The 18,357-nt window shown below is 40.5% G+C and overlaps 1 protein-coding gene across 2 annotated transcripts in view; it reads right to left on the reverse strand.

Moving 5' to 3' along the window:
- cdk17 (cyclin dependent kinase 17) overlaps nucleotides 1-15,496 on the reverse strand; it is an 85,067-nt gene extending 69,571 nt beyond the window's left edge. For both annotated transcript variants that reach the window (XM_006633301.3, XM_015352292.2), the window contains exon 1: nucleotides 15,051-15,496. The gene's annotated coding sequence lies outside the window, so the exon portion shown is untranslated. The remainder of the gene's footprint in view (nucleotides 1-15,050) is intronic.
- Between the last annotated feature and the right edge of the window lie 2,861 nt (nucleotides 15,497-18,357).

Consider the following 18,357-nt stretch of genomic DNA (forward strand, 5'->3'; position numbering starts at 1 on the left):
TGGGGTGCTCACAGCACGGTAATAGGGACACTAAACTGTAAAAAAATTAAAGCTCTGTCCTTTAGATGAAACCAAAACCCAAGGTCCTGACTCTCTATGGTCATTAAAAATCCCAGGTCATTTTTCGAAAAGCATAGGGATGTTTCCCCAACATCCTGGCCAGATTCCCCCCCGGCCTTTACCAAACTTTACAAAACTTTTGAGAAGTCTGTTAATAGTAAGCAAATGAATGCAATAGTGTATCTAAAAATGATCTTTTTGAAGAAATGAACAGAAATGAAAACTCAGAGGAGTTTTATTTCCTGGTAATTATAAATAAATCCTATAGTTACATATACGTGACACCCACCTTCAGTACTATTTAGGCACAATGAAAAAGCATGACTACATGTAATCTTAAGTCAAGGAGCAGGTTTAAGGTACCTTAAGTTTGTCTTTAACCCTGCTAGATACAATAAACAAGACTTTTTTACAGTCTGAACATAGGAACAGTTAAAAACAAAAACATTAAAGGTCATTTGTCCCATCTAGCTTGTTTCTTTGTTGTTTCATTAGCTAAGTAATTCAAGAATCCTCAGGGGAGCCTGAACACTGACTGATCACCCATACCTCAGCAGCCCCAGCACTGAGTGTCTGGTTACTTACAGTACATGCTACTCAGACTAAAGAGCTGGCTGTGCCCTATTGAAAGCAGGACAGTTCTTTTAAAAACTACCCAATGGACCAGTTGTTATGAAACATGGGGGGGGGGGGGACGACAAAATATAGAAGAACATTTACAGAGGAGTAGGAAAGACCAGTACTTCAACAGAAAACGTGCTTCATGTCTTTTCCTCTTCTTGTGGGTTAGTTCTCTGCAAGACTCCCCATAAATTAAACTACAGTACGCTTTTACAAAGACACAGTTTAGCAGAAGCCTACTGGATGAAAGTCATTTCTCGAGTACTTTGAGGACATCCTCTTTTTTGCTGTCTAGTTCATCAGCTGTGTGAAAATGCTAAAATAAGAACTGCAGCTATACATCCTTTTGACATACCATGGAACCACAAAAGCACGTTTACATTTCCAGCCAAAGTACATTAACTCTCTCTGGAAAAAATGAACCACATTTTTAGATTAACATGTATTCTGAATTCGCTGATAGAACTGGTTTTCTGCCAAAGATCAAACACTTGCAAGGAAAAAATACGAAACGCTTGTTTTTTTTACAACGTGTCAAGATTCAGCGGACATGAAAACCAACAGTGTCACATAAAAAACTGTTAACAACCAGTGCCACCCAATAAGTATTAAAATTTGACATGAATCCAGTGTCTCTTAACGAGGGTCAAACTCTGCCTACACACAAAGAAAATCTAGAATTTTCAGCACAGAAATAGAAGCAATACAATAGATAGCACACCGTCTGCCGGTCAGATGCAAGATATTTTTAGCCACCAGGCTTTTGAACACAAACCTTGTTAACTTATTTGCTTCTGACTTCCTTATCTGAATATACAAATGACACTGTCAAAGAAATGGCAGGACACAGCATGGCAGCTTTGTAGGTGCTTCTAAGAGAAATATTGTGGTGTGATGGAGAGTCTCCCGTACCAACTGCAGAATTGTGAACAGTGTCCAGCTGTGCACTGTAATTTGTGAGACGTGGGCAGACGTTTTTCAGGGCATAGAGCTGTGCATTCTCAGTTATCATACTGACAGAACAACACAAATCTCACTGAACTAACCAAAGTACTGTATATTCTGAAAAATAAGCAGAACTGAATCAAGACGCATATCTTTTCATGTTTTTTTCCAATAACTATTAATAGTTAGACTTATATTAAAAAGTAAGGTGGGCTACATACTACTAGACCTGGTAATTGTCATTTTAATACTTGTTAGATTTATGTGCATTAATGAGTGGAGCACAAAGGTCTCTAGGATGAGACTGCCTGAGAGCCTGTGTCTTATTTAACCCCTATTTACTACATTCTGTACAATGTGAATGCTGCATTCAATTATGCAGTTGTTTTACAAACACGTCCACAGGATGGTTTGTGCAAATGTTTTTGAACAAGGCCTTGTACTTTCTTGTGCGGAGAGCAAAGAAAAAACAAGTGATATGCAGTAAGCCAATATGAGCAACATATTGAGAGGCATGAGGCATGAAACATGGGCCCTAATTTATCATTTATTTTTTAAAAATCTGTTCTGAGACAAACGGGAAAAAGGTGCAATGATCAACTTGAGCGACACCACACAGGACTTGACTGTAAAATCTCCTGATACTGTGAAATTTACGCAAGGCAATTCACTGTCTCTCTCCCACATACACAAAAGTGGCCAAGGAAAAGATCCTGTGAACGTCTAAGTAGGCACCCAAAAGTAAGGAGCTTGAGTGGGCAGCTGCGTCAGCATGTGTAGGCTGCAAAGGAACAGGTAAATGTTTATTCCACGCAGAGAGGAAAAGAAAATTCACCTGAAGAAGGCTCCACAGCAGAAACATCATGTCTCCTTTCTTTTCAGCATGGAATAAACCTCTGTTGTTCCTTTGTACCTAAGATGAAGGTTCAGAATCTCCACTGTATTGAGGAGATGAACTCATCAGGAAGGGCTTCTCAAAGCCAAGGCGATTTTCACTCAAGACGCCCAGGGGCTTCAAAACTACTGGTCAAGGTCCAACATCAGAAATTTCCAGGTCTGAAATAATTTCCATTATTCTTTGATCTAATCTGAAATTCTTCATGAGAGAACCCATCACCACTAGTCTGCACTAGTAAAACAATTCACCTGGAATTTTCAAGACTTATGAATAATAAAACAACAATGTCTAACCTTGCCATACAACTACGAAGACACACCACCAGCCTAAGTGGAGCTCCAAGTAGCCTGGCTGCTTTTCAAATGTTTGTCACTGAGATTCCAAACCTTTTACATTTCTGTTGAGTCATTCGAGAAATAAGCCTCTGTTCAATTTTCAGCATTGCTTTGGATTCTGATGTCATTAATCTTGAAGCAGCTTGCAGGTTTGGACATGGTCATGACAGCGCTGGATCACGGAAAGAAAACCTGGCATGTCTGCCAGAGAATAATTTCACCAATCCTATAATTTACTCCTGCATACCTGCAAATGTGCCTAAAATGACTGCGCATTGCTCTTGTACACTTCATCTTCCATTATTATTGAACCATAAACAGAGCAATGGAGGTAACAAAACAAAAAAACAGTAATACTAGGAAAACAGACCTTGAACATGCAGAAGCTGTGCCAGTGGGATAGATGTAGACTTTAATTTCGATTCTGATGGTAGAGCTCTTTGAGGAACATGCGTGTTTTAAAACACGGAAACTTTATAGCCTAAGTACTAACTTCATGTGTGATTCTTCTCCTACGAATCTGACAGAGTCATCTTAACCTTGCAAGCGCAGTTCCAGAGGGCGGTTTCATCAATCCGCTTCACAAAGACTCATTAAGAGAAGATTCCCAAGTGAGGGAATTCAAATTTAGTGCAATTAAATTATCATACCTAAGGGGAAATCATCCACTTCAGTCAAGTTAAGATGCAGCTCTTGTCTTGTGTCCTAAAGTTGGGTGCTTCATTACCAAAAATGCCTTAAGGCCAGCTGACCTATAACAGAGAGAAAAGCTGTCCAGATAGATTCCTAGACGGACCTCAGTTGCTTAGCGCTGACATAAAATATGTAAACAATGTGCTTGTAATGCCACCAGGCTTACTCCAGTGAATTCCAAGCGAGATAACATTACTACCAAGCACAGGGACTGCACATACACATGGCCTAAGTGAGACTGGGGAATGGACGACAACACTGCAGCAGCAGGAGTTAAGTTTAGTGAGACTTTTAACGCTTTGCTAAGGCAATCTGCTTTAACGATGCCGGTTAACAATACTACCATTAATATTTCAGCTGGAGCATGAAATATTGAAGCAAATCTGGTTTTATGTGTGAAAGGCTGTGTGGGAGGCACCAGCAATTTTAACCCTTAACAAACAAATCTCCACCTTACTATACAGGGCTTTGACTGTGCTTTGAGAGCTTCAGTGAAACAGAAACAGAACACGCAGGGATGTAGTACATATCGCTTTGCAGTTTGTGGGACAAGTACATACTTACCACATTACTATAGCACACAAAATGAATCAGGAACTTGGTAATTACTGAAGTATTCAGACACATTGTTTTCCACAGATGGGCTGTGCTTCCTAAGCAGGCCACTTTGATAGGAACAGGTGGCTGCTTTCCGGAACTCTCTCCATCACCAGAAGGGAAAAATACCAGCTGACAGGAATGTCACAGGCAAGACAGAGAGAGCATTTCCTTTTCATTTCACAACGTTATATTTTGCCACAAAACTGAAACTCATCCTGTCGTGCTGCGGGAAATGGACTTCTCTACACTTTGAAGCTCCTGGGGCTTGTTTTAATTAACACAGAAGTCTTTGTGAGGATATGGTATTTAGAAATTGATCTCTAAGTGTTGCATGTTTAACCGCTGTGCTTAACACAATGCATATTTGCCAGACATTATATACTATTTTTTTCAGAAATTAAATATTACTGTAAGCACGTGCTGGTAAAACTGGTCATCCCATTTTCCATTACGATAGTTTTCCATTACTATAAGAAATCGGCTCGTTCTCCAATCGCTTCACAACCAAGCATGTTATGCAGATGGCCCATAATCCTTTGCATTCCTTAAGCATTACAAAGTTACCCTCTCATGCACTGAACTACACAGCTCCTGCAGGAGCGGGGAATGCATGCTGCCCGAGACAGAAAATAAAATACAGAGCCACACTGGCTCTTACCCAACTTCATAACAAGTAAGTCTGGGCAGGGGGGAAAAAAAGGCTAGCTGCCAATGGGGGCATCTAATCTGGATTTTTACAGGGGCATAACGTGACTTCTGTATTTTGTCAGATAGCAGAAAGAAGTAGCAATAGCCGAGGGGTACGAGAGCAGTTCGCACAGACAATGGGGTGGGCAGAGCCTGGCACAGGCAGAGAAGGACGTGCTGGGACTGCAGTGGGATCTCAGTCCTCAATGCAGCATGACTCAGTCTTGAACCCCGTCCAGCCCACCCCCTGCTAAGGAGGAATTCATCAGAATAAAAGGGCAGGCTGGCAGGTACTCAGCTACACACAATGGATCTTGCAACGCTGGCCTCTGGTGCCTACTTCTTGTGTTTTCCCTTTCCCACTGGATGCTCCCATCTATGGTGAGGAGACGGTCTGGGAAGGTTCTACTTTTCCTTTTCATTAAGGGTCAACAAGTGAACATGTAAGAGCCTCCCCTCAAATGAACTGCGATTGCAATCCAATCCACCGTCATAAACATACCAGTGTTGGGGGGGAGGGGGGACTCAGAACTAAGCCTGTGTTGATGCTCATTAATAACCTAATCCTTTTTCCACTTTATTCCCTCACTTCTGCCAGCACGGCTAGTCTTTTTCAATCTAGTTTCCCCCCCCCCCATCTTGCTTTACAAAGTCAGAGTCTACATTTCTATACGTGCCAGCGGAAACCAAAACATTTGCGAAGAAAAACAGTAGCCACGTGAAGAAACTATTAAGGGTCGAAGGAGGTGTAATATTCGCTCTGTGTTTAATGATTTCCGTAATCATTTCCACACAGATGTGTTAGTTTAGAGGGTGGGGTATAGCTCCAATCGGCGTTTCAGCTTTGAGTATGCCAAAAGTTCTTATATGTACGACAGATTTTCTTTTCTTCACTGCTTAGAAACTAGAATCTTCATTTCAGGATTTCCCCAGTTCACTAAATGAGCATTACATTTCCATTCCCGTGTGCAGGCACAGGCTCACGAGAATAACTGCAATACTCAATGCACTCACCCGCATATGAAGTATTGTATATTATAAACAGCACGTCATGGAAATTCACAGGACCAGCTAAAAAAAATAACATTCTACCAACAATATGGTTTTATATTTTAATAATACAATAATAGACATTTCACCTGCACTTGAGGTAATACAGTAATTCGCAAAGACGGTGCTATATAAGAAAAGCAGACTGTGTGTTTTAACCAACTTCAAGCCTATTAGCCTAAGTTATGTGAAGTGGTTTGTCAACTGAAATTTCCAAGCCCTTGTACAATTAAAACTCTTACAAACATCCACCTCCGCTGAAACTGAGGTAAGTTCATTTTCTCTACACAACTTCCAGAAAAAAGCATAGAGTGATTTGTAAACAGTAGAACTGCACTTCTCAGCGCAGTGCAGGGCCAGGAAAGGACAGTGAAGCAAGGCTTAGGAGCACGGCTGAAAACTGTGCATCTTAAACAGCACACTCAGCACTGCTGAACGAGCAGAAAAGGGCTCTCCGGCTCATTTAGCCTATAGGAAACAGGCCATGTTATTCAATATTCCTAAAGAATACTGCTGGCCACAGTTGAAGGCCAAGCCTCTCTCTCTCCCTGGCATACCCTGAATGGCAAAAATAGTTTAAATTGTTCCGAACCCTCCTGTTTCTATTCTGATCCATGCCACATTACCACCAGGTATTGCATTTCAGTGCGAGAAATGACAAAATAATTGCAGTGGAGCTGCAGACTGTCTAACAGTTGGCATTCTTAAAATGATCCATCATGAATTAGAAAAGGGCATTATATAAGCATTAAATAGCATTGGGATGCATCGTAATAAGGTAACGGCCTGCAGATTTTCTTTAGTTCATTACCGTGTGCCTTTAATGAATCAAGAAAGGGAACGCTATTAACAGGAAATAACTGACCTACACAAGTTAACCATGTGGGGGCCAGCTTACTTAAGTTTAAAGTTTATGGGCTTGGTGACACGCCCCTGCTATGCTTAGCAGATGGTAGTTTGTTTTTTTACAGGATACAAGGATATCCTACTTTCATAGTGCCCTCAGAGATATATAAGTGAAGTGTTCTGAAGAGCCCTCATGTTACCTACTGTTATAGCATATAAAGAACAGAGAGATACTGTGTGCAACCCCCCGAAAAAAATCCAATTAATATGTTCCACTCTAAATATACAAAATGTAGATTTGTTTTAAAAAGAATTCTGCTATGGAAATTAGCCACCTACATTTTTGGTCTCTCAAATATTTATGACCCATTTTAAAAATGCTGCATTCTATGGGTGAAAGCTTAGGTATACTTGAGGTATCATTCTCGTCGCCTGTGTGCTAATCTGATCAAAAAGGCTACCCAGAGGGAATCCTGCTAGCCTGGAAGACCCTGAGCAAGCACACAGGGTTAGTGTGGGGGTCCGACCACATTGTGAGCAATCACAGCCCGCTCACGTCACCACCCAGCCAAGAAAGCAACAATCAGAAGGCTTTAAATATTAAAACCAGTGCATTACAAATCCTAGTCATTGCACAGAATCTGGAGAAAAAAAATACACAGTCACCTAAAACAACTCTACTATATGACTAGGGTCTACAGAAAGAAAAGTGGATTGAAAAAAGGACTGCAGTGGCTGGTTAAATGAGATTGAAAATATCCCACGTTGCCCTTTTACAGTCGGGACTCTAATGAGTAAAGACGAGCCCAAATGCTGAAAACTCTCATGGCCCAGACACTGTTAACTGCTTCAGACAAAAGATTAGGAAATGGAAACATATGGTGAGGTCACCCCCTGCAAGACATCATGGGAGACTGTTCCAGGGAGCAGAGAAGGAAGGAGTTTTAAGTTGTTCTTTTTTCTTGTATTCCTTCATTTTTTCCCCCCAACTGTGTGCCTTAGAGAGATCTCCAAGCTCCTCAATTAACCATTCTTTGATATGTGAAGGCAAAAGCAGACTTGAAATATTTCATCTTCATATAAAAAAAATGACATGCGGGTATACAGAAATGCTTGAACTGCTGTGTTTGGTCTACACCAGGGATGTCCAATCCTGGAGGGTGCCTGACGGTTTTCAATCCAGCTCGGCTCTTAATGAGCTAAATCAGCAGGTTACCGGCTTCACTGGCCCCCTGAAAGGCTTCTCCCAGCTCTTCAATCGCTGCTGCTTTGAGGAAACCTGCACACACACACACCAGCCCTCCAGCAGCACCAATAGGCTTGGTCTTCACAAACAATAGTTTCCCCCTTACTAATAAGCACACTTCTGTAGGCTCTAGCTGGCCAAAGAAAGAGGGGAAAAAAAGGGTTTTCCTGTAATTTTGGCAGGACAACCCCCACTTTGCTTATCTGAGGCACAAACAGCTAACAACGCTCTAGACGCATAACAAAGAAGGTACGAGTCAAAGGCTAGACAATACCAAAAGCCCAGGCAAGGTCACACCTGAAACACTGCTCATACAACCAAGTGTATCGTTTATCATCGTGAAGGAGGTCCCGCGGGGAAACCACTGGCAATCAATACTAAAGACAGCCCCAGAGGAGCCACAGCGCGGTGCTCGAGGGCACCACGTTGCTTGTTCTCCCTCGGTAATCTCTCGCGTGGTTTGCGAGAGGCAGTTATTTCACACCTAGTCATTTCTACACCCTCGCAGCAGGCTTTGTGCTGACGCAGACAAGAAAACGCTGGGGTAGGCATGTCAACACTGAAAAAAATAAGACATGTGCTTTAGGTTTGTAGGGGACCCTCAAAACACATGGGAAGTACCTTCCCTTGTCCATATGGAGAACATAAGGCTGTTTATTTTCTACAATTGTGAAATATAGAAAGCTATGTGAACAGTTGGATGGGTACTGTTCATTTCTAGTATTTATTTCAGCAAGAACCCCGGTCTTTTTCTATTGGCAATCTCGACAAAGCCATATTGAATTAAACAACATATCTTAATTTAGCTGGAAAAGTCTGCCTTAGTGTTTGGCCAATTCGATATCTTGTGCACCTATATCACGGTGTCAGTGCTCTTCCCTGTGATACACAGGAGACAGACTGAAGGATCGTATCGTCTGATCTGGGGATTATGTTGATCTCGATGGGACACATCTGAAATATTTAAGAACCGATAACTATGTAGCAAGACTATATTTTTATTTCCAGTGACCAAAAATGAGTAATTGCTCATTTACAAGTCTGCACGACTCTGCATTACATCATGTAGATCATTTGCATTCCTGGCTCTAAAATGTAAGGTTTAGGCCTAATCATTAACTGGACTTTACAGAGATCATCCACGCGTGTACAAGAAACACACGGTCCAGGTTTTCTCAGTTCATTAACAGATTTCGCATTCTGCACTTCTCTAAGCCCATCGCCCAAAACAGAGCCACTGTTCTTAACGCCTAATGTAACGATCCCCTTCCCTGCCAAAAAAAGCAGTCCAGAATGGCAATACTTCCCCGTCATCGAATGTGAAAGACGGAAAATAGACTAAAATAAGTCCAGCCTCAGGCTCTGAATGAATACTAAGAGACTTAGTTACTAAGTAAACTCAAACTGCTCAGAAAACAACAGGAGAGAAACTCCTGCTTTCAGAAACCAAAAGATGGTGTAATGTACTGAGGGAGACAGAGCTGTATTAGCATAAGAAAGCACTCCACAATGAGCCCAGACCCCCAGCATCTCCTGGTATCCCTTCCACTCTTGCTCTTCACTGGCTGGGAAAATGACAGTCAGGCTGACGGCCAGGCTACCAGTACAGGACTGTCAGTGCCGGACAGGGAAGAAGGCAGATAAAGATCTCGGCAGCCAGTGACGTTTCACCTCTCTAATCCCAAAGAGTCACGTTTAGCAGTTGTCTTCCTTGCTCTTCTCGGTGAGGATCTATTCCGTAGACATGGCAATTAGAAAGAATCAGCACAGTTTAAAATATTTCATCCCTTATCCCCCTATACTCAATATGTCCTATCATTCAATAACATTAAATAAACTGTATTACGTTTAGCTGCAGACATACCTCAGTAAATACTTTAAGCCTTTTATCTTCTTAAGGGCATTAAACATGGCAAGGGGAACAATAACCTCCATTTTGTTTACATTTCTTATACGCTTCAAAAGTAATGACCTAAATATTCCTGTAAATAAAGCGATTGATTTCTCAGCGCAATAAATTCTTTGTTTACATTCACATCTCTCTCTGAAAGAGAAAATGTGTCTTTGTAAGAATCACACCTTTTGCACTAAAAATTGAGCAGTTTCTTGGAACTAGACATACAAATTGTAGATTTTTTGCACAAAGGGTATTTTTATAATGCTAACCCACATATTCAGACATTAAAACAGGAAGCCAAACTATCTGAGCCCTAGAAAAAAGGAAACTGGCCAGAAAACTGAAATTTGAAAAAATGCCTTGTGAGGAAGCATGACTGATCTGAAGCAACATCTTAGATAATTAAAAAGGGTTGTGGTCTCAAGAGAAGTTTTTCTACCAAGTATACAATCAAAAAGTTCTGTTCAAAGAGAACAGGAAAGCGCACACTGCATGATTCCCAGAGATATGAGTACTTGTCTCTTCATCTCCTCACAGGTTATATACCCGAGAAAAATAAATGAAGTATCAATTCAAATCAAAGAGCACAATAGAACAAAAATGTCTCAAGATGCAATATGAAGCTAAGGAACCCCAATACTTTTAAATGATATTTTCCTGTAGTTACGTCCCAGTGTGTGGTCCATGTGTGTTTTATTGCTATGTTCCTCACTTCCTGACCTTGATTGTTCTCCCTCCCCCATTGGTCCCTCATTACACCATTGTTTCCGTGTGACATCATCATCAATCAGCTTCTCGGCCAATCACAACTCGGCTTATTTAGTATATAACTTGGAGGGTTTCTGAAGGAAGGGGCCTTTCATCTGACTTTGGTCCCACTTGGCTCAGTTTCGTTTCGCTTTTGGTTTTTTGCGTCGGCTTTGCTTCGATCGTGTGTGTTTTCGTATAGCTTCGGCTTTGTTGTTTTCTTGATTTGTGTCCATCTCTTTGTACTTTCGTTTGTTTGTGTTATCCTTTATTTAGCCATTACCTTGTACAAACATACTGTATCAACCTCTGTTTTCTTTTGTACTTTGTTATTTGTCTACTCTCGTTTGTATTCATAGCTCACTTGTGTATTTGTGTGAACTTTTGTGTATAGTGTTAGTTTAGGTTGTTGGGTATATTCTACACCCGTAGTTGATTCTTGTATTAGTAACATTAGTTTAGTAAGGGTGAGTGCCTTTTGTCTTGTATGGTTTTGGGTAGTTAGTGAAGGTTAGCTAGGGCTTTTGAAGAACCCAAAGACTGAGTGTTTTGGGTTTTCTTTTATAGTCAGGTTAGCTTTCCCTCACTTTCTTAGCCAGCTCCATTCTGTTTGTTGTTTTCTTTTCTTTGCCACCACTCTATATCCTTTTCACTATGTTATTGTGTTTATTACGTACCAGTCACTTATTCACCTTAAAATAATCACTTTTGCACCAAAACTAGTTGTAACGCTTCCTAGTCCCTCACCAGAACTCACCTGCATCCAAAAACTATCCTAAATCTTACACCCCTTTACCCCTAGACACTTGGGGTCGTAACACCTGTATAAAACAGAAAATAAACTACTGGAATTATAGTATTGTAAAAATTGTCCAGGTTTATCAAATGGCTCAACCGATATAGGCTGAGGCCTATAGTCCAGACTTAGCTGGTTCAGGTCTAAACTGTGCCATTAGACTGCTGTGACGGGGATCCCTCTAGTGACAGGCAACAATTACTCTTTTTGATGCCGTGTCTGGTACTGTCGCAATGGGTGTGAAGGTGGTAGCTGTGTTAACAGTGTAGGCTGTAAGGGACTCATGTCTTCATTGTTCCTGTGATTTTATCAAGAACACAGCGCAGAGAAGACTTGATCAACAGTTAGCGCTCTCAAATTGGGGGAAGAACAGAAAACACACAAAGTAACATGTTCGAAATTTAAAAATAACACCAGACATTTGAGTATTCAACACACCCATGAGGAAACTGTGAAAAGAATTTAGCCTAAATCCCATGAACTCACGACAACTGAGTTAAGAAAAATGTATAGATAGGAAGTCAACAGAAGACAGTGTACTGGAACAGTCACCTTCACAAATGTTATTATATAGATGAGCAGCAACAGAGAATGGTTTTATGCTCAATATTATACCGACCAATAGGTCCATGGGTAAAAAATGAGAAAGTGCAGACTACATTGTGGCCTAAATAAATTGAAACCATAGTAGGAAAGCTGTCAGACGGAAACAATGCACATACATTTCACATATTTACATTTCATAGCACAAAAGACCAAAGTGACACTGCAGCTTTCCACTGGCAGTAATTGCCTAGTTCAGTATGAAAATAACACCACCCTGCTACCACACGATATCCGTTGTGTCTGTAACACGACACCTTGACAGACCAAAGCACACTAAGGCTCGGGCTTTCTCCATCAGTAATATAGGGTTACACTCTTACAGGGTCCTATAGCAAAGGAGGAATATAATGTAAAAATAATGCCTCAACAGTGCCAGACCACAATTATCCGTTCGTCTTCCTCACCCTGAACCTCAATTAACTTGTGCAGCCCAATTGGCCCGTTCCTCAGGGTGCTTCATTATAAATTCTGCATTTCTGTGCTTCACTCACAGCAGTGTGTGGACAATTGATAAATGACAGAACAGCCTGCAGACTGTAGATTAGGATGCTGGGGCTTTAACCGATTTGCTCCGTCTCAGAGTAATTTCTGTCTTGCAATTCCCAAATGGCGATTACATAAGGATAATCTGATGCGCCAAATCTAGCATAGAAATATATAACGGGTGGAAAGGACTTTTTTTTAATTTGAGACCTGCCTTATGCCTTTTTAAAAAAAATACCCAATCCTATTCATTTGACTTCCATGTAAGAGATTTTCTTCAAAAATATAGATTTTCTGAACCGCTCTCCCCACAAGATGTGAAGCAGTCCCTCCTAGAAATGTCTAATTCATTTCCATCAAAATGGAGACATGGAACACTGCAATTCAGGAGAAATCCCCCCTACCCCAGCATCAACCACAAGGCAATGGAGAATGGAGGGTGCTGACAAGCAGGCGACAAAAGGGAGACCTATGCTGTGGCATTAAGCACAATTAAACTGAAAATGACATCCAACAGACTAGAGCACAAATCCAGATAGAGACCAAAGTTGGTTCAATTTCAAGGGAGTACAAATTATGAAAAAGATTCCCCAAAAAAACATGAATCATACTATTGTAAAACTATATTTATAGCAAATGCCCAAAAGCAGTAGTAAAAAACTCCAAAATTGGTCCTGATGCCTTCTGAGCAGCACTATCACGTCTAATGAAGCATCTGCATCTTTAGATGTCACAGAATTCTCCTCACTGAAACGCCAGAGCCAGGCGATCAGGTCTGCAGTCAGTACAGACGCAGTTGCCAACACAATTCTTACACCTGTCTCAAAACCAGCCACCCTGCAAGGACACTGACGCATTTCACAGGCAACAAAGACTGGGACTTGGGTGCTCAGGCTGTAACCAAGCGAGGTTTAAAGCAGAAGAGGTCAGGAAAGGTTCACAGAAAAAAAAAGCCTTACATCTAGAACGCCACAAGAATATTCTGTGGTGCAACCCGTGAATGCACAGCTGAATTCCAAACAGTGCTTACAGTATTTTTTTTTTAAATTGTGGAAAATGCAGCTACCCTACTTTGGAAAAAAAAAGGCGAGAGAAAACTATAAACCAATACCTTTAAAGCAACCTTTAAAACATGCACCATATTATAAAGTACTATTTCAACTTCAACAAGAGTGCAAGAGTCTAGTTTAAAGGCCCCAAACTTCTTAATATCTTTAATATTAATGGGAGGTCATGCAGAGGGGCTGTACGGAAAACTTCGAGTTTCTAGGGCACTTTTATAGATTTATATGGGCCACAATAACGTCTGTGTCTGTTATATTCAATCCGGTAGCATGTTCGATATTGTACATACGAACATGGAAGAGTCCCAGCGGTTAATTAATGACAGACGTTTTTAACGTCACTTGCTTGGGAAAGCAGCAGATACGTTACATGTGAATGGGGATTCCGTTTAGCACTGTTCCGAAATGTAGCTTAATAAATACGTGGGTTGAATTTTTTATGTAAGTTTTTTTTATCACGAACAAAAAGAACGATGCCATTTTATGTACATTAACAAATCGCTGCATGTAGAATATTGCATGATTTTGTAGAAGAATGTCTCGGACTCGCAGATTCGCTGTAATGCCCCACTGACATTGTATTAACGTGGTAGTGATCTAATACACTAACATCACTTTCAGTTTCCAGTTTAAAACTTCTGATGGCGATTTATTTACTGTACCTACTGAGAACCTCTCTTAAGAAAGGGGACACTACGTCTAAAATTGTAAATTTCATCCGAACGTGGTTCATTCCACGAGAAAGCGATCAGGATATGCTTATTACAACAGAACAGGGTTATTTATTTAGACCTTTGTTCAAACATCCTTTTTCCTGTAATTATGAATATACAGACCAACGTAACAAAATTAAGTTCTCGTCTTAATTTATCAAAATTATATTCAGCTGTTTAAATAAAACATAATTAAATCCTGATGTAAATAACTTCATATAGTGCTCAACTGAAGCGTGTTTTCCGCTTTCAACCAAAAGGATCCTGGTGCGATTGTTTCGTTTCTTTCGTTAAAATGTACCACGACAGACAGGCTATTAAACATACACTAGCCTAACCCTCCGTTTTCAGGTAGATTTCAGGTAAATTAAGATGTGGCAACATATTTCGAGAAATCTTTAGAAACTATAAAAATCGTCTGCCGTAGTATGTTATCACAACAGGGCTCAAGTGCACGTATATCTCTTTAGTTTAAGAACATAATCGCTACAAGAGAGTAACATATTCATAGACGCAAAACATTCTTCTTGGAAACCCACAGAAAACAGATTTACATTATTGACATAGATATTTTAAACCAGATCAACAAGAAAATAAATAAACACCGATATCCATTAAAAGACATCAAATAACACGGATGGTTCAGTACAGAGACAGGATTTTGAATGCAACTAGAGAAAGTCGGCGTATTGTTCTTTCATTCAGCGATACATTGTAGCATTGTTGTGTCGAAACACGTAAACACGAAGAAATTGCGACTTACCAAAAACGTGTTTTTTTAACAATCGGATTTCCCGACCTCGATGTTGCTACGGAGGCCGGATGCCGTCCTCACAAACAGTAGTTTCGTCTTGGGATTCGTTGCTTTTTATCGCAGACTCACTTTAATCCGAGGAGAAAAACTCCGCCAAACATGGCTTGTACAACTCCAGATCGCTCCTACCGGAATCAAAACGCCGAGCTGAAATTTCGGTTATGCTGCCTGATACGCGTTACGGATGAAACTCCCACTGCTGGTCTTTAAGCAGACCTTGCGGTTTGAAAGCTGCTGGTATTCGTGAGTAATCCAGGAGAGAAGGGAAGACTGACTCCCCACATATTGACGCCTCCGCCTCAGAGTGACATCGAGAAGAATTCAGCTACTAAATAATTCTAGGCGGCTCAGTGGCACAGCGAGCAGCGCCGCCTATCACCTCGGTATGTGCAGAGCACAGCACAAAGCAATGGCTGTTGAACAGCGACCCCTGGTGTGCAGAGCCTTCCACGAAGGTACGCGTCGATCAGCACACGTGTACGTCCTGTATTGCGCCCAAGCCACGTCTTGCTAAAGAAAAAAAAACCCCGTCTTGCTCAAGTACAAGTGCGTAAGAACGAAAGTGATATCTTGTGTGAGAAGATTTATTTTCCTATTCCTCTTTGGGCTTCAGTTTGAAGGCGGATCTGTGCATCTTTGAGTTGTATGCGTAAGGTTGCAAATAGATACATTTGCAAATATATACAAACATTTCTTCTTCCTTTTCTTCTGATTATTATTATTATTATTATTAATAATAATGATCATTAATAATTGCTTACACTTATATAACGCTTTCCTGGACACAACAATCATAGTGCTTTACAGGTAATGGGGACCCCCCTCCACCACCACCAATGTGCAGCCCCACCTGGATGATGCGATGGCAGCCGTAGTGCACCAGTACACCCGCCACACATCAGCTATCAGTGGGGAGGAGAGCAGAGTAATGAAGCCAATTATTATTAGTAGTAGTAATAGTTGTAGTGGTGGTGGTGAAATTGGTATTGGCAATATGCACAAAGATATTATCAGAACTATGTATACATTACTTCAGATAAAGAATAAAGATTTCCAAACTTTATCAAGTGGCCAGCTCAGATGTATTTGTTTTTAACCTTCAAAGAGAGAAAGCCATTTGATTGGTGCATACTGAATGAAACCTCAGGGCTTATGGAACATGCACTTTGCAGAAAAGCACTGTAGGACATCACCACTTTGCAATGAAACAGATGTGGCAGAGGATTGAAGGAATGACCGTGCATGTTGAAGCAAGAAATGTTCATTAGCTTTCAGCCGAAAGTTAGCTTTCACTGCCCCTTACTTCAAAGGAAAACAAGTAAATTAAACTTGCCATTTTATGTAAAGTCACAAAACAAACTCCACATGCCTCCATGTGCTTAAAAGTTTCTGGTCAGGTTGAGGGAGCGCAAAATAAATACCTTCTCACTACTTATTTATGGACACTCTGCATGGGTCCTGCTTAACATTTCCAGTTAATTTAGGTCATACGGACTTCTTTTCAATAGGGTTTTTTTTTTTACAAAGCACCGTACAGTGTTTTGTGTGGATTCTGATTTTTCTGACGCAGTTACTGCCCTTGGCGGAGTCCTGAGTGGTTCAGCACAGGATCATTAATCACCGTTCTCGGCTGCACTTTAAGGTTCACAAGCTAGAGAGACAGGCTTTATTTTGTTTTGAGTCATCACTCGTCTCCTCTTTCGGTGCCTCAATTAGCTTGTCCATGTTGGCTTGCAAATGATTCCATTAATCCCCATAATTTCTCCCAAACTAAACTTTTCAAACTGTGTTTCTGTATGAAAACATGTATAGATATTTAATATGAGTTCATATTTTGTACACTTTCTTCAGCAGCACGTATCAGTTCATGATAAATTTATTGTAAACACATTGCAAAGGTTCTAAATGAGAAGAGGCCGCTTGGCCCATCTGGCCTGTTTGATAATTTATTGCTTATTGATCCAAAGATCTCATCAAGCCATATGCATGAGGTTACCGATGTATCGACTTCAACTAGATGGCTGTCCAGACTCCTGTAATCCTTTGGGCAAAGACAGGCCTCCTGTTCTTGGTTTTAGAATTATTTTAGAAAGTATTTTCATGTTGTTTCACCTTGCATCTTTCTAGTTCCTGTTTTGCTGTTCTGATGAAGCCCTTTGTGAGTTTTAATACTAGTATCAGGTCCCCTTGCAGTCTGCTCTGTTCAGGACTAGAAGGATTCAGTCCTTTCAGCCTGTCGGTATAGCGCAGTCTTTTAATTCCTGCTATGCCTCTGATTGCTGTTCTTGGGACTGAGTCAAGGGCAGCAATAATATTTTGTTACACGTGGACAAACATTTTACACCACATCCTAAACGAGGCCCAACTACTTCATTGTACACTTTTAACATAACACTTAACACTTTTGACTATAAAGCATAAAATATTGTTTGCTCTCTATTGCTTCTCCACATTATCTGGGAGATGTAAATGATTAGTCAAAATAAACACCAAACTCTTTTTCACAAGCAGCCTCTTCTTGGTCATTGTTGCATATTTTGTATTTATAGTTAATAATTTTCTCGATGATAACCTGCTACAGTTTGCTAATGACCTAAAACTTGGATGAAACTTTCTATCAGGTTTTAAGGGTAAATAAAAAACCAGTGTCTTCTGAAAGTATTCAGCTTCTTCCTATGGTATCCTATTTTGTGAAATTACTTTATGATGCCTAAAGTTTATGCAGATAGTTTATGCAGACTTTTCACTTAATACTTTAGGCAAAACATGAATGCTCAAACTAAAGACTTCTAAGGCCAAGATAGTTAAATGTAAGCAAATACTGAAAAGAAAAACTAAAATATGGTGGGTCTATAAGTATTAAGACCTGTGAGCCCAATATCTGGTGGAAGTACTTACAACATATTGCAGCAATTACAGGCACCATTACATCAAGTCTTTTTGGGTAAGTCTCTACCAACCTACCAACCAGCTTGGTGCAATTGTTGCCCATTCGTCTTGAGAGATGTTTGAGCAAATCTGCCAAGTATCTTGGGTATCACTTAAGGACTACAGCATTCAAATCTTTACACAGATTCTCAAAGGGATTCAAGTCAGGATTTTGACTGGGCCACTCGACATTATTTCCCAATGCTTAAGCCTCTCCAGTGTATATTTGCTCTTGTGCTTTACATCGTTGTATTTGTGAAAGGTCATGTTTAGTCCCAGTTTTAAGGCTCCAGCAGACTGAAACAGGTTTCCCTCTAGTCTGTACCTT

The sequence above is a fragment of the Lepisosteus oculatus genome, chromosome 7, assembly GCF_040954835.1.
Source record: "Lepisosteus oculatus isolate fLepOcu1 chromosome 7, fLepOcu1.hap2, whole genome shotgun sequence".
NCBI classification, from domain to species: Eukaryota; Metazoa; Chordata; class Actinopteri; order Semionotiformes; family Lepisosteidae; genus Lepisosteus; species Lepisosteus oculatus.